The 12,832-nt window shown below is 44.4% G+C and overlaps 1 protein-coding gene across 1 annotated transcript in view; it reads right to left on the bottom strand.

The window, feature by feature from the left end:
- Positions 1 to 12,832, bottom strand: part of atp11a (ATPase phospholipid transporting 11A) — a 75,585-nt gene that overhangs the window by 36,986 nt on the left and 25,767 nt on the right. The window lies entirely within an intron of this gene.

Here is a 12,832-nt window from a genome sequence, read left to right as displayed (position 1 = left end):
TGAATGAAAGCTTTTGTACGTTACATTCATGCGCGGGACTGGCTGCATGTGACTCACAGTGGAATGCAACACACACACACACACACACACACACACACACACACACACACACACACACACACACGCAAGCAAGCACATGTGCACACGCGCACAGAGAGCAGAGACCAACTGATAAGATACCCTACACTAGGAAATAATGACACATTTTTTTACTGTAGTGAAGTCAATCACATCTCACGCACGTTTAAAAGGAAATAACCATAGCATGTTAACCAGAAAATGTGAGTTAGGTTTGGCATAGTTTTACTGAGGTTAAGTTTAGCAATAGGGTTAGGTTTACCGGTAGTTTAGGCATAGTTTTACTGAGGTTAAGGTTAGGAATATAAGGTTAGTTTTAACCATAATAATTTAGCATAATTTACTTCGGTTATACTTTAGGAATACCCGGCTGAACAGTTCCGCCAGGCTGTATGCCCAAGGCGAGTTGGTAAATGGGCGACTCGTTTGCAGGGCTCAGAATTGCGACCGCTTTGGTCGCAATTAATACAATCAATAAAAAGGTTAACGGGCTCAGACAGCGTTGATGCTGGGGTCGTAAACATTATAATATTATTATGTGTGAGTGGAGGGCTCCTTCTGCCCTCTCTGTGAATGTTTGGTTTAGTCGACTTGGTCTTTCAGACTTCTTAACAAAGTAGACAACTATTTGTTCAAATGGGATAAGTGGGAGGCACACACTGGAGCCACTGTCTCATTGTAAACTGAGCAGACTATTGTACTCGAATTACCCTGAATATCCATCACCTTTATTATTTTTATATTTTTTGTTTCATGTATGTATGTATTTTCTATTTTATTTTATTGCTTACTTTACTCAGTTTTTGCTGCAATTCGGTTTCTGCATTGTTTTCCGGTACCATGTCCGGTACCTTTCCATGCCATACATACTGGAAGGCATGCAGCAGGCATGCAGCTTTTTTCCCCGAAGTCTCCTGAACTTGAACGCAGCATTTTGCATTGAACAAATTTGTTTAGAAGTCCATGTCGTTACACCACATCTCCACTAGCTAAAGAGTGCTGGGTTGTGCCCCGAAAATAGTTCTGCTGCGACGCGTTGAAAACTTGTACTGTAGATCTGCTATTTTCGCATTTTTTGTCCAAAAGTGTCGCTCTTAGAGGATGGCAGCCCCCTGCCTCTCTAACGCTCTCTGGCACGTCCCGGTTTCCCTCCCGGGTTTGACCTGTGGTAAACCGCGGCGTGCAGGCTGAGCCGCACCAGACAGCTGATCTCTAAGCACACCTAATCCTCCTCTGTGTCTCTCTCTGTGTATCTCTGAAGCACTCTCTCTACTCCTACTTCTCTATCCACTGAGTGGTCCCTGATTAGTACAAGTATAAATACTGCAATATAGAAATACTTTATTATGAGTAGAAGTCCGGAATCCAAAATGTACTTGAGTAAAAGTATAAACGTATTGCCCTCAAAATGTACTTAAAGGAGAATTCCAGACTAGAAGGCTTTCTTACCTTTATGTGTAGTTGTTACGTCCCCACCAAAGAGGTCCGGGTGTTATTTTGTGCAAAAGTGCATTATTGGCTATTTCCCCTACCATAAGCCCTCAATGAATTTGCATTGAATTGCATTGCATTGAATTGAATGGGGCATTGGGGTGTTGTGAAGATATATATTTTCCTTCCAGTCGCTTCAATCGCTTTACTTTGGCCGTGCAGGTCAGTGTTGGTCCAAAAAAAGCCGATTGGCTTTAGACACAGTCATTTCACTTTGGAGGAGTAACCAATTGGACCTGCTCGTTCACCAAAGACTGCTCGGTTCAATATATTTAACATAATTCCTGCTACTATATAATTTATGAGCAGCAACACTAGTTCCTATGTCTTTGTGTTTACTTTGTATACTGTTTTTTTCCCCACCGTTGCTGACTGTGTTTGTGTCCCGGCTGTCTGTTCAGTTGGAACTGAATGAATAAAACCAAACAGTGAAAACATTTCTGGAGTTCCGGACAACATCGACGCTGATTGGCTGTCAGGACGCGAAGGTCACTTCAGTTTTTTTGGGCCCTCATCAAACCCTGTACACTCAAGACACTGCACCCGCTGCCACCCTTAGATCTCCATATATGGAGCTGACCTGTTCTGACATTCCATATGTTGATATGACCTCATCAAACCCTGTACGCTCAAGACACGCTCCATATATGGCCAGTACAGAATTAATTCCATATGTTGATCTGACCCCCCCCCATGCCAAAGCGCCAGCGCTCGCCCAGCAGTCTGCTGTCACCCAGGCGGATGCGTGCATGCGACCTCACCCTTTTGGGCGAGGTCGCTTCTCACCCTCAGACGCCCTCAGGCGTCTTACTGGAAATATGTAATAGGCCAGTTTACTCTCTATGGATGGTTATTGTGTTGTTTTTTAATCCTTTTGGAGACACTACATAGACTTACATTCATTCCATTCATCTGATTACCCTAATCTTACAAAAAAAGTCAGCAACATCCAATTTGGGACAACAGTTTTGTCCCCAGTTTGGCAATATCGCTCAGGTCAGTTAGGCTTATGTCAGGAGCACGCACGCACGCACGCACACACGCACGCACGCACGCACGCACGCATGCACACACGCACACACGCACACACGCACACACACACGCACACGCACACACACACACACACACGGGGGGGCGCACACACACACACACACACACACACACGGGGGCGCACGGCACAAGCAGACAGTGCTAACGAGAGGTGACAGTAATCACAATCGTAATTGGTCGGTGAATGGGATTGAGTGTCAGTGGCATTGTGGCCTGGTTTCCAACTCCTCTCTCCCTCTTTAACTCTCTCTCTTTCTCTCATACACAAACACACGCAGGACAACCATTATGTTATGTCACTGTGCCTCTGTGCTCAGGTTACCTCGTCTAGTAGAAAGGCTATTTATACTCGTTAGCCTCAATTATCTACAGGGCAGAGGAGAATAGAGTAGAATATTCTATAGTTATACTATATAGAGCACTGATTCCCAAACACAGTCTGAGACCCAAGGTTGGGTCTTTTTTGAGAGAGAGAGAGAGAGAGAGAGAGAGAGAGAGAGAGAGAGAGAGAGAGAGAGAGAGAGAGAGGAAATGATGAATGAGAAAGAGAGGGAGATATAGAGTGGGTGGGAGAGAAGAAAGAAGAATATTATACACAATAGAGAGAGAACTTCACCCTTTGTCAGCCTTCTGATTGGTCCCTGACTGACTAACCAGCAGGGTCTTTCTGCCTTGTTCCGCCCTGGTTCAGTTAAATTTGCTTTGTTCCTTTTTACTGACACCAAGTTTAAAATAAGAATTGAGTGCACAGAATATCAATATAAAGCAACTGAAAAACATGTTATTTCAGTGGTAGTGGATGGAGACAGAGGATTTTTGTTCAACCACGAAACTGCAACCAATGGTTGCGAAGAGGGGCACAACCACGGGCGGGACTTGACAAAGGGTGAATTTGGAAATTGAGAGAGAGAGAGAGAGAGAGAGAGAGAGAGGGGAAGGGAACTGAGAGTGTAGGAGGGCATAGATATAGCTTTGTTAGGCTCTGCTTGCCAACTTTTATCAACTACACAACATGACCTCTCTCTGACTCTCTCTCTCTCTTGTCTTTCTCTGTCTCTCTCTCCAACGTCTCTCTCCTCTCTATGTCTGACTATCCCTTTTTCTCTCACCTCTCTAACTCGCTCTTTTCGCTCTCTTCTCTGTCTCCTGTCCTGTCCACCTGCCTGCTACTTTTACTTCTCTTAAGACACACACACACACACACACGTGCGCGCACAAGCACAAATGCGTGGCATATGTGCGACTGAAGTAGCAACAAATTCAGACCAGTACATGTCAGTTATGTTGAACAATCTCTTGTAGATCGGATTTTCTAAATCTTTGTTTATTGATGGGCGCTAGCCCCTCCTATATTCAGCTATTAGTGTATCATCTTACACAAACATTAAATTCCCATTGACAATTAATGGAGAATGTACGTCATAAGTGGACGAGCAAATCGACATGCTACATCATGATGACGTACGATGATAAGAGCGCCCCTCACGAGTCACTTCACACGGGTGTGATTTTTGACATTTTGTTGACTCTTTGCCTATTTTACATTCCTCACAATACGGATCCATCACATTTTTGATCACATTAATTCGGTTACATGATTTTCCCTCATATAGCTGCAACATTTGCCATCGTAAGGAAAGGGTAAAAGTACTGTATAAGGAAGTACATGTTAATAATAATAATAATAATGAATTGCATTTCTATAGCGCTTTTCCAAGTGCTCAAAGCGCTTTACAATGGTTCTATCATTCATACATTGGGAGCAACTGAATACACATTTTTAGCCCACAGACCTTTTCTATCCCTTCAAATCTTTTCACCTGCCTTTACAAGTTTCTGCCTTCTGTCTGGTCTGTTCATACCAGTATACATTTGTTTCATTGTCTCCACCAGGCCGAAGGCATGTGGGGAGAGTATGTTTTGCACTCCGTCCGTCCGTGTGTGTGTGTGTGTGTGTCCGTGTGTGTGTGTGTCCGTGAACAGCTAATCTCGGCCACCGTTAACCCGGTCGATGCCATATTTTGCACACACACTCCCTGGATGCCAACCATGAACCTCTGCCCCAAACTTTCCAGAACGGCCTGTTATAGCGCCACCAGGAGGCCGCTTTGTGCAAAACAGCCACCGTTAACCCGGTCGATGCCATATTTTGCACACACACTCCCTGGATGCCAACCATGAACCTCTGCCCCAAACTTTCCAGAACGGCCTGTTATAGCGCCACCAGGAGGCCGCTTTGTGCAAAACAAGTTTTTGCACAGTACACCTACAGATTTTGTCCAAACATCACGCAAATTGGTACACAGTCTCTCTAGAGCCATTCAACGAAACGGGTCTTTCAGATTTATCAGACTCCATCCTGATTGGTTAAGATTGGCTTCCAAAGTTCACAGGAGTGCTCAGTTTCAAACAAAATGCTGCAAATCATGAACACATCGTGTGATTTCCGTGAAATTGTGCACCCACATTCCCACTAGGCCGAGGACGAAATGCCACATGAACAATTTCAACTCAGCCTCAAGGTGGCGCTATAACTGGCCAAAAAGTGTTTTTACCTCTAACTGCACGGATCTGTGGATAACCTGGTGGAGACCTGTGCCCGGAAGGGCACTTTTTCTAGTTGATATTGTTTTTTTTTTGTATTGAATCCTTGTCATTGTTTGCCATTATTGTCTAAGCACTCTGTGGTGTTAGGACGAACAATAAGCTATCTCTTTATCTCGGTCCTCTAACCACATGAACTCGTTTACTGTACTATATAGGCTACACTATTCTGGGGGTGAACATTAAAGTGAAAATAGCAGATTTACAAGCTCACAAGCGTCACAACTTAACAGTGAATATAGGGTTTAAGTGTCCTTGAGGATGTCTCTGTTTCTGTGACTCTCTCTCTCTCTCTCCCCTTCCGTCTGTCCAACTACAACCTCAGATGGCCTCCACGGACATTTATCCTTCCATCGATTACATTTCAGCTTTCCTCAAATTCACGGCACTTTTACACTCAGGCCCGCCTCTATCTTCTATACCTAATCAAATCCAATACCCCTTTTAACAAAACAAAAGCCGCTCTGGCCCTCGTAGAAATAAAAGCCCGCCTCGTTGCCGTTAGCATCCCTTTTGGCCCTTCCAACCATTTGGGTGGAAAGTGGAGATGAAAGGTCTATTCTGGACTAGGCGGATAATCACTTTTAAGTGGCCTTTTTCAGCTTTCAGGACGGCACGGCGGTGCTGTCCTGAAAGCCGGTGGTGTATATATACAGTATATTTATAGTTTGGAGGCAAACATTTGCGGTGGGGAAATGAAGGGGATCAATGAGAAAGCTTTCACGCGCCGGACGGACGGACGGACAGAGGCCGGGGCTATTGGCTCTGTCTCCGTCCATTTCAGTCGGACAGCCACTTTCTTTGAAAGGGGAAATTAGGAGGAGAGAGCATTCATGGGAGGCCCTCAGGGGCCTGATCACACCATCACACACATGTGGGGGAAGCGGAGCCTGATTTATAGTATTTCTTATTTTCATTTGCAGGCGCAGGGATCGATTTATTTATTAGTTTATTTTTGTTTAGGGGAGGAGAGATTTTCTTAAAGGAGTACTTCACCCTTTTTGCAAGAAAATATAGGCTAATTAATGTTAATGTTTTGGAGTTTTGGACACGTGCGCGCACAAGCACAAATGCGTGGCATATGTGCGACTGAAGTAGCAACAAATTCAGACCAGTACATGTCAGTTATGTTGAACAATCTCTTGTAGATCGGATTTTCTAAATCTTTGTTTATTGATGGGCGCTAGCCCCTCCTATATTCAGCTATTAGTGTATCATCTTACACAAACATTAAATTCCCATTGACAATTAATGGAGAATGTACGTCATAAGTGGACGAGCAAATCGACATGCTACATCATGATGACGTACGATGATAAGAGCGCCCCTCACGAGTCACTTCACACGGGTGTGATTTTTGACATTTTGTTGACTCTTTGCCTATTTTACATTCCTCACAATACGGATCCATCACATTTTTGATCACATTAATTCGGTTACATGATTTTCCCTCATATAGCTGCAACATTTGCCATCGTAAGGAAAGGGTAAAAGTACTGTATAAGGAAGTACATGTTAATAATAATAATAATAATGAATTGCATTTCTATAGCGCTTTTCCAAGTGCTCAAAGCGCTTTACAATGGTTCTATCATTCATACATTGGGAGCAACTGAATACACATTTTTAGCCCACAGACCTTTTCTATCCCTTCAAATCTTTTCACCTGCCTTTACAAGTTTCTGCCTTCTGTCTGGTCTGTTCATACCAGTATACATTTGTTTCATTGTCTCCACCAGGCCGAAGGCATGTGGGGAGAGTATGTTTTGCACTCCGTCCGTCCGTGTGTGTGTGTGTGTGTGTCCGTGTGTGTGTGTGTCCGTGAACAGCTAATCTCGGCCACCGTTAACCCGGTCGATGCCATATTTTGCACACACACTCCCTGGATGCCAACCATGAACCTCTGCCCCAAACTTTCCAGAACGGCCTGTTATAGCGCCACCAGGAGGCCGCTTTGTGCAAAACAGCCACCGTTAACCCGGTCGATGCCATATTTTGCACACACACTCCCTGGATGCCAACCATGAACCTCTGCCCCAAACTTTCCAGAACGGCCTGTTATAGCGCCACCAGGAGGCCGCTTTGTGCAAAACAAGTTTTTGCACAGTACACCTACAGATTTTGTCCAAACATCACGCAAATTGGTACACAGTCTCTCTAGAGCCATTCAACGAAACGGGTCTTTCAGATTTATCAGACTCCATCCTGATTGGTTAAGATTGGCTTCCAAAGTTCACAGGAGTGCTCAGTTTCAAACAAAATGCTGCAAATCATGAACACATCGTGTGATTTCCGTGAAATTGTGCACCCACATTCCCACTAGGCCGAGGACGAAATGCCACATGAACAATTTCAACTCAGCCTCAAGGTGGCGCTATAACTGGCCAAAAAGTGTTTTTACCTCTAACTGCACGGATCTGTGGATAACCTGGTGGAGACCTGTGCCCGGAAGGGCACTTTTTCTAGTTGATATTGTTTTTTTTTTGTATTGAATCCTTGTCATTGTTTGCCATTATTGTCTAAGCACTCTGTGGTGTTAGGACGAACAATAAGCTATCTCTTTATCTCGGTCCTCTAACCACATGAACTCGTTTACTGTACTATATAGGCTACACTATTCTGGGGGTGAACATTAAAGTGAAAATAGCAGATTTACAAGCTCACAAGCGTCACAACTTAACAGTGAATATAGGGTTTAAGTGTCCTTGAGGATGTCTCTGTTTCTGTGACTCTCTCTCTCTCTCTCCCCTTCCGTCTGTCCAACTACAACCTCAGATGGCCTCCACGGACATTTATCCTTCCATCGATTACATTTCAGCTTTCCTCAAATTCACGGCACTTTTACACTCAGGCCCGCCTCTATCTTCTATACCTAATCAAATCCAATACCCCTTTTAACAAAACAAAAGCCGCTCTGGCCCTCGTAGAAATAAAAGCCCGCCTCGTTGCCGTTAGCATCCCTTTTGGCCCTTCCAACCATTTGGGTGGAAAGTGGAGATGAAAGGTCTATTCTGGACTAGGCGGATAATCACTTTTAAGTGGCCTTTTTCAGCTTTCAGGACGGCACGGCGGTGCTGTCCTGAAAGCCGGTGGTGTATATATACAGTATATTTATAGTTTGGAGGCAAACATTTGCGGTGGGGAAATGAAGGGGATCAATGAGAAAGCTTTCACGCGCCGGACGGACGGACGGACAGAGGCCGGGGCTATTGGCTCTGTCTCCGTCCATTTCAGTCGGACAGCCACTTTCTTTGAAAGGGGAAATTAGGAGGAGAGAGCATTCATGGGAGGCCCTCAGGGGCCTGATCACACCATCACACACATGTGGGGGAAGCGGAGCCTGATTTATAGTATTTCTTATTTTCATTTGCAGGCGCAGGGATCGATTTATTTATTAGTTTATTTTTGTTTAGGGGAGGAGAGATTTTCTTAAAGGAGTACTTCACCCTTTTTGCAAGAAAATATAGGCTAATTAATGTTAATGTTTTGGAGATATATGTGGTTTTAGATATTTTAGATTTTAGCAGTGTCCATGATGTCATGCACCAAAGCATTATGGGAATTGTAGTCCAGGAAGGAACACGCACGCATGCATGCACGCACGCACGCACGCACGCACGCACGCACGCACGCACGCACGCACGCACGCACGCACGCACGCACGCACACACACACACACACACACACACACACACACACACACACACACACACACACACACACACACACACACACACACACACACACACACACACACACACACACACACACACACACACACACATATACAGTACACACAGTGGACTTCCTCCATCACTCTGTGTTTCCTGTCCAACTGTAGACGGGATATAATTAAACCAGTCCAGCATTATTGTTGTCTACACTCCTCCGTGTGTGTAGGTGTTGCTTTGGCTCTGAGGGCTCCAGAGCCAAGGCCTGGTATAGTGTAAACAGGATCACACACACACACACACACACACACACACACACACACACACACACACTGTGAAAGACCTTCGCCCCGTCCTAAGAGAGAGAAAGAGAGCCCTTCCCTTCCACTGCTGATATACCATATATTGTTGGTTGTACATACAGAAATGAAGTGAGGGGCGCTCTTATCATCATACATCATCGTATACATCACGTACAAGTACAGTACAGTACAGTACAGTACAGTACAGTACAGTACAGTACAGTACAGTACAGTACAGTACAGTACAGTACAGTACAGTACAGTACAGTACAGTACAGTACAGTACAGTTGCCACCGTTGTTGTGCCTTACTGGCTCCCCTTCCATTGAGGACTGAGGAGACCCTCCTCCCGGTCAACATTCCCCGCCGACAGGCCGCCGTCCCCCAGCCCGTAGGAGTATAGTGCAGTGGTGGAAAAAGTACTCAATTGTTTTACTTAAGTAAAAGTACCAATACTGCAATCTAGAACTACTACGTTTCAAGTAAAAGTATGGAATTGAAAATTTACTTGAGTAAAAGTAGCTACAAAGGTATCGGCATCAAAATGTACTTAATTACTAAAAGTAAAAGTACTCATTGTGCGTCATTATGTATTTCGGCTATTTTCAAATGGCAGTGCATGTAGGGGTGGGAATCGTTGCGACAAAAAAAAGGAGAACATGTAATGACTGTTTTGATGAGATTTAAAAGGAACATCTAACCGTAAGCGTTGCGACATGCACTTCCTTTCCTAAAAACGATGTTTGTCATGTTGCCATATGTTATGACACTGTTTTGTAACAATGATAACTCACTCCATGCGCTGCCGGTATATTGTGATCACAAGAAAAGGAGCCCCTTGCCCTGGACTAAGTCATTGCTGAAATATACATTAAATGTCCAGCAGAGTCTGCACAGAAGTGTGTGTGTGTGTGTGTGTGTGTGTGTGTGTGTGTGTGTGTGTGTGTGTGTGTGTGTGTGTGTGTGTGTGTGTGTGTGTGTGTGTGTGTGTGTGTGCGCGTGCGCGTGTGCGTGCGCAGCATTGCATTGCTGCACCTTCAGTATATGTGATATTGTGAATGCTGGGCAAACTGTCCACACTGGACATGTTATCTCTCCTACCCAGCCACACACACACACACACACACACACACACACACACACACACACACACACACTGTGTTACTATTGTTGATGTGTCATCTAGGGTAGAATATGGCCTTTAAGGCGGCTTTATCTTACTCCACCCGGCTGGGCTGTGAAAGGCTATAAACCAAACATCTGTGGATGAGAACAGTACCCGTCCTCTCTGATGGAACTGACAGTGTGTGTGTGTGCGTGCGTGCGTGCGTGCGTGCGTGCGTGCGTGCGTGCGTGCGTGCGTGCGTGCGAGCGTGCGATATCTCTCTTCCACCATCATCACTGAAGTGAAGAGATAAGGGTAATCCTGCATCCAATCCCATCATTCAACAGGCTATACATATATAGACACGATGCCATATATACAGTATTAACTGTGTGTGTGTGTGTGTGTGTGTGACTGTGTGTGTGTGTGTGTGTGTGTGTGTGTGTGTGTGTGTGTGTGTGTGTGTGTGTGTGTGTGTGTGTGTGTGTGTGTGTGTGTGTGTGTGTGTGTGTGTGTGTGTGTGCGCGCGCGCACGTGCATGCGTGCGTGCATGCGTGCGTACGTGTTTTATTTAACCTTTGTTTACGTAATGTGCATGCTCCATTGAGATAAAACAAAAATACCAATTTGAAAGGAACCTGTATATCTTTTTGACGTGCAGGGTTGTGCATGGGTTGTGCATGCTTCGTGCATGCTTCGTGCATGCTGCATGCTTCGTGTGTCAGCATTAAGAAGACCGGGAACGCATCTGTGTCACCGTAGTTTTGGCTTTTTAACCACTTTAACCGTTATTTTAAACTTTGGCTATTGAAAAATAGCAGATCTGCAAGCTCATGCTATTTTAGAAAAAACGTGAAAACGTGTGCAAATCTTTGAATATTCACAGCAAATGTTTTTAACTCATATCTTTGCTTCTGGGGGAGTCCCTGGAACAACATATTTTCAGATGGGGGTCGGTGGCCCAATTACATATCATTTTTGGCGTCCTTGACATGAAATAGTTTGAGAACCACTGACATAGAACCATGTTTTTTTTCTTCAGCACCGAGTGCCGCGCTATGAGCCTGTAGGTCTGCTATTTTTGAGAAATCGTGAAAATCTGCCTCAAATCTTTGAATATATATTATTACAGTGAACATTTTAACTCAAATCTTTGCTTCCGCAGGGGAGGTCCCTGGAACAACATATTTTCAGATGAGGGGCGGCGGAGGCATATTACATAACATTTCTGGGGTCCTTGACATGAAATATTGAGCACCACTGGCACTGATACAGAAACATGAAGTATTTCAGAAAACTGTCAGGATGTTGAAGACATTATTTAAATTTTCGACGTCTGGCCTGAATGCGTTAAGCCTGAATTCCTGCTGATCCTAGAAGCACCTTCAGCATACTTTTTATACTTATTTTTTGTTGTTGTTGGTAATCTCCTTTGAGCACCCGGTTGGCCTCTGTGTGTTTACTCCACAGTACAAAGTGACTTCCACTGGCAGGAATGCTATATGGAATCTATCCGTACAAAAAAAACATAAAGATGGCCAAACGTTGCTTCCACTCGTGGCCCGGGCTTACGCAGTGCTGGTGTACTCTAAAGTAAGTCATATTACTGTATTTGTACTTTACTTGAGTATTTCCAATACTTTTACTTCTACTGTTATAATTTAGTTATTGAAAAATAGCAGATCTACATACACTATTTCAAAGATTTTTTTTTAATTTCGATGTCAGGCCTAAATGGGTTAAAAGTTAACCCATTCAGAGGTCACTCTGCACCCCAAAACGAAAGCCCGAAGCCCTAACCGAGACCCGAGCCGGTTTTCTGCAGAATCTTGACTTTAGTTTAAGATCATGCTATACTTTACACCATTTTTGGGGGGAATTGGAAGGGAAAAGAAGCCATCCATGAAAACAGCACATGAGGGAGGCATGGGTGATCTAACGTTGGGATATATAATTAGGCTATATACTGAAGCTGGCATCGGGTCCAAGTATGAACGGGCTGGTGCCGTTACGGTCCGTTTTGGACCGGGTCTAATTATCCTCTGGTCGGTTTCAGAACCTGGTCTCTGTGTTTAACCCATGTTGGGGGCGGGAACCCCTTTTGGTGTTTTAAGCGTTATGTTATGCTTTAGCCATTGGAAACTAGCAGATCTACAAGCTCATAGCGCGGCACTCAGAGCTTGTAGGTCTGCTAGCAAATCTTTGACTATTCTTTCAGAGCGAACGTTTTTAACTCATCTTTGCTTCACATAACATAACATATTTTCAGATGGGGGGTCGGCGGCCAAATACAGATAATTCTGGGGGTCCTTGACATGAAAAAGGTTGAGCACAACTGACATAGAAACACAGGTATTTCAGAAAAACTGTCATGATTTAGAAGACATTTGTAGAATTTGGTGTCAGGTCAAAAATGTGTTTATAAAAAGCATTTGTGCAAAGCCACGGCTGGGCTTCAGAAGGGGTCCAGGTATTTGGACCTCTACGCCATGCAGTCACTGATGGCTCAATGAAGGGGATAAGTGCTTCGC

The sequence above is a fragment of the Protomyctophum parallelum genome, assembly GCF_964188405.1.
Source record: "Protomyctophum parallelum genome assembly, chromosome: 23".
In the NCBI taxonomy this organism is placed as follows: Eukaryota; Metazoa; Chordata; class Actinopteri; order Myctophiformes; family Myctophidae; genus Protomyctophum; species Protomyctophum parallelum.
Note: the sequence above shows the minus strand (reverse complement) of the source record. Positions and strands in the feature narration are given on the sequence as shown.